General features: G+C 33.7%; 1 long non-coding RNA gene across 1 annotated transcript; it reads right to left on the bottom strand.

The window, feature by feature from the left end:
- Nucleotides 1–508: 508 nt before the first annotated feature.
- Nucleotides 509–3,633, bottom strand: LOC136026601 (uncharacterized). The gene is made up of 2 exons (XR_010617344.1): nucleotides 3,497–3,633; nucleotides 509–783 (listed from the first exon to the last, which is right to left on the bottom strand). It is a non-coding gene; the product is annotated as an uncharacterized LOC136026601 (long non-coding RNA).
- Nucleotides 3,634–4,610: the final 977 nt, after the last annotated feature.

Consider the following 4,610-nt stretch of genomic DNA (forward strand, 5'->3'; position numbering starts at 1 on the left):
CACCCTCTCATATTAAAAACAGCTCCACCGTATAGGCTATGGATAAAGCTTTACTGTATGACCTAAATGCTGTAGTAAATCTCTTGTTAATTCATAAATAGCTACCTAACACTCGTGACGATTGTATGAAATGACAAATATTATCTGTAAATTTTAAATACATATTAAAAGTTGACAAACGATATACGGTATCTTAGTTGCGATGAACTTTGACATTTTGCTATTGCAGTAATAAGTATTCCAAAGGCCGATGTTTACAGATTCTGTGATTACAGAATATGTACTGATTGCAGACATTTTCTAACTTGTAAGTTTGTGAGGTGAGTGATTTTAGCCATAAATCTAGGATTTGGTTTTCTAATTACTGCCTACTTGAGCATTTATATAGGAAACTGAACTTAAATTTAATTACTTATTAAGTTGCTCAACATCGCAAGCCTTTATTGCACTGATCGCTGGTAAAATAAGGAGGAAGTTTTGAAAATATTCAATTTTCCATACTGATACGTTAGTATAAAAATATTTATTTAAATGGAATTGATAAAATTAGTAAATAAAAAAAATACAAATTTGCAATGCTCTGGTAACTGTTAGATTGGCGAAGAACCAATCAGACTAAGACAAATAGCGTAGAGAGTTCCAATACAGTAGGTCATCCTCATTGACCAATGGGACACCATAAGGTCGGGCTTTATATCTTCTTCGGCCATGAAGCGGTCTACCAAAAGCAGGTGCAGCTGTTATTGTGCATAAGAATGACACCAGCATAAGGATTAGGAATAGCTAAAAAAAACATTACAGCAGATTAATTTTTCTTCAAGGGAGAGCGGAGTTAACTGAACTTAAAATTTATTCAATTGGCCAAAGTATGAATGGCGTATTTCTTATGCTCTGGCCATGAATAGACTCCAAATGTGAAGGGTGGAAATTTAATAAAGTAGTTAACACGACTTTGTTTTTTGACACCCAGGTGTGATAAGAGTGACATCAGGGCATTTTGGAAAAAAGACGCCTTTGAGAAAATAGCTCAAAGAATGGGTTAAGAATTTGCAGAAAAATAAATGAATTATACAGAATTTATTAGAATTCTTAAATCCAAAAGACACAGTCCCAAAAGTTATTCTATCCACCTCCATCCCTCTGCTTCTCCGTGCACTGCTGATTTGTAAGGATACTATGTTTTTTCATCTTGCTCAAACATCGTGTTTAAAAATTCATTTTAAAAAATCTGGAAAAATTCTTGACTTCCCTCCCGAGCTTATTTTCGAGAATTTGTACCCTGTCATAAGGCTTTGTTGAGGGTGATAATTCTTTGGTGGTAATTTTTAGGGTGACACAGCTTTGTAGTGTCTTGGCCTTAGGCGGTTTTGGGCTTCGAGGAGTTGTTAGCAGTGGTAGAAGTATTTGTCTCCCATGTGACTACAAATTTTACAGTAATTTTATTATCTGGACTACTTTGTAATTTCAAAAGTATTTTTATTGTAGCTATTGGTAATTTATTGGTGATATTGATCCACTAAATATTGGGAACGAAATTAATTACTTAACAATTTTAACACAAAATGCATTTCTTACAAAATTAAGCAAAAACATATCTAAAAAGGCTAGCTGATTTCAAAAGCGTCTTATCGTACGTTTGTTGGAGACTACTTATTGGCTGATGCTATCTATATACCGAAACTATTTGGTAAAGACTATAGTCCATTTAAAAAATTTGGATATTTTGAAATTTTTAGTATTATTATTGATTCTCTGAAACAGAACATGAAAATAAAAAGTTTCACCATTGTCAGGTTTAACAAAATAGGTGTCATAAACACTTTTAGCCAAAAATACAAAGAATGATATAGCGATTTTGCACGCTGTTAATAATCTAAAATTTTAATAAAAAAAAATCATTTTATTAATGGCTAGAACCTTCATTATTTTTTACATCTAATACAAAAAACAACAAATGGCAAGCTTTTCCCATTTGCGGAAACCGTAGAAGTGCATATTTTGGCCTTTAATTAAACACATTTGAATGACGAAAAAAGCGGAAAGTGGAAAAAGTCAGAAGTGATTGACAATTATTTTGCTTTATTATTTCATAATAGAGAATTGGAAATACAATAAACACAGTTGAATCAGCCTAATTGTGAATTATGCGCGTAACCATGTATTTCGGGTAATTTGGTAAATCACAGAATTTCGCCTTTATTTTAATACCAGATAGGAAAAAAAACAGACAAATTGGATTCGAGTCATGAACAAACACATCGGAATAAGCCAAATCACAAATAATAAGCATCACTACACACAGTTTTGAAGAAGTGTTTTTAAATCATCTTGTTTAAACTTTCCGAGGAGACACCGGACGAATTAGGAATTATTCGTTTATTTGTTAAGTTTTAGGTTAACATTGTGACACGAAAGAAATTTGTTATTGGTTCTACTCTGGATTCAGCTCATAAAGTAAAATAATAACATATTTGAGTTAAAAAAAGTGAACAATATAAAATGTCTACAGAGAGTTGGTTTCATGTGTTATTTAAAGGGTCCAAAAAGTGCAAATCCACCGACAAGCCTATTTTCTGTAAAATTGTAATTAAGTAAAAAAGAAAATACTTGGGGATACTTATACCGTATTCCAGCTAAGACGATACGTCAGCTGGATCGAAAAAGGTTGTTTTTAGTACGTTTTTACCGGATCCGGAATGAATCCCTAATTCTTTCACTTTTTATTTAAGATACTGCACCCAATTATTTCCCGCCACGGATTAACCCAACTATCCGAAAGTTATGCATTTCACTTAATGCACAACTGCAGTAGTATAAATTGGGGGAAGGGGTATTTATGCACCCAAATTCTATTTACCCCTCCTCGATACATTTTGCAACATTATTTTCCGGCATTATTATTGTAAAATACTTTTTTCGGTATTTTTATTGAGAAAGTTGAAAAACAACGAAACTACCTTCCCCCAGATTTTGAAAATGCATTTTTCTCAATCCACTATTTTTTCGTGAAATGGCACTATTGTCGCTGATATGATCTCTACATCCGTTCCCCAGAAAATAATACAAATCTTTGCAAACCCACAAAAATAACATAATTTTTTTCAGAGGCGGCCAAGAGACAGGATTTTTTCTAGCCAAGGGGGGGGGGCTGTAGTCATATAAAACACTCATGGGGTAAAAACAATCACATGACATGATAATTCTCAAAATATTTTTTGATATTTTGAAGAAAGTAGTAGCTAGGCAGAGAAAAACTGATGCGTCAGATGTGATATAAACTCTTGGGAATCTCTGGAAAAGTTCATTATCCAAGCCAAACTTCTGATCTTCAAAACACTAAAGGTGAGTACGGAAAGTGGCTCCTTACCCTGTTTCAGAGACTATCATCTCCCTTTTGGTAAAGATTATAGGATTTTAATATACAGTTAAGGAGATAGGACGTTTTTGGTTCAACCTAGGTGGGACTCGTTGCTACTTAATTAAAATAAGCACTTACTTTTTTCATTTCTTCCAAAGTGTTTCTTCAATTCTTTGAACCTAGACTAAAACTGAAGCTTCTTTAAACAGGTATATATCATTTATCATATATGGAAAAACCGCACGGCTTTGTTGCAAGTTTTATCTGTTTTTTTGTGTTCCCAAGCTAGGCTCATTAAAATCTCTTGTGGGCATTATTGTATGACAACATCACCACCATACCTGCTTCCGTTTTAGATTACCAAGAATATATACTTAAAAAAATAATATTTTGCATAATAAAATGATCGACGTCAGTTGGGAAATGAGATAATATATATAGTTTTGTTTACTTTTTATAATGCTTGAATTTTCCGCTAGTAAATGCCCAACTTTTATTTCAATATATATTCTTATCTTAATCATTAAATCTCAACACTTTTTGCTTTGCTAATTAGTGTCCAAAAACATTTCTTTTCTTAGGAGGTACTGAGGGGCTATCCACTTTCTGCTAGCTGGTCCATATTATGGAGCACAACTTGTTTTGTGACACGTGGCATAAGTCTAACTACTCACCGCATGTCTCGACGGTGACATTAGGAGGTCCTTGCCTCTTCCAAAGACAGTTAACACATTTAGAACCATTCAAGGAGCACATCCACTACGCATGACGATCTCAACCCCGCGTGCACGATTTTTTTAAGGTGGAATCTTCTTGGGAATTATATCTTGCCGCTTTTATTGTATTTTCGGAACTTTGAAATTACCTACTAATGAAATATAATTATAGTCTTAAGATCTATATTTTAGAGCTTGTACCAAATAAAACCCAGTAGCTGTTTCCGTCAATTGTCTCGTTTCTGATTTTCTTATTCTTCTCGATCAATGTGGCTTTCCATATTCTATAGTTTAGGCTTAATGTTTCGTAAGGCCTTTTGATGCGTACGAATTCATTTTGGATGCACCATATTTAACCATTTAGGGGAGAGGGTTCCAGAGACATGGTCTAAGATGAGACAAAAACTGGCCAAAGATAGTGATTGATGCTGTACCCGATGGAATGAAAAGGTCGTCAGAAATTAAGATAAGGTTGTTTAGTGATGGGTACGAAATTGCATCATCTGGCTACTCCCAAAAAAAGAAATAATAAAGCA

Source organism: Artemia franciscana, chromosome 4 (assembly GCF_032884065.1).
Source record: "Artemia franciscana chromosome 4, ASM3288406v1, whole genome shotgun sequence".
NCBI classification, from domain to species: domain Eukaryota; kingdom Metazoa; phylum Arthropoda; class Branchiopoda; order Anostraca; family Artemiidae; genus Artemia; species Artemia franciscana.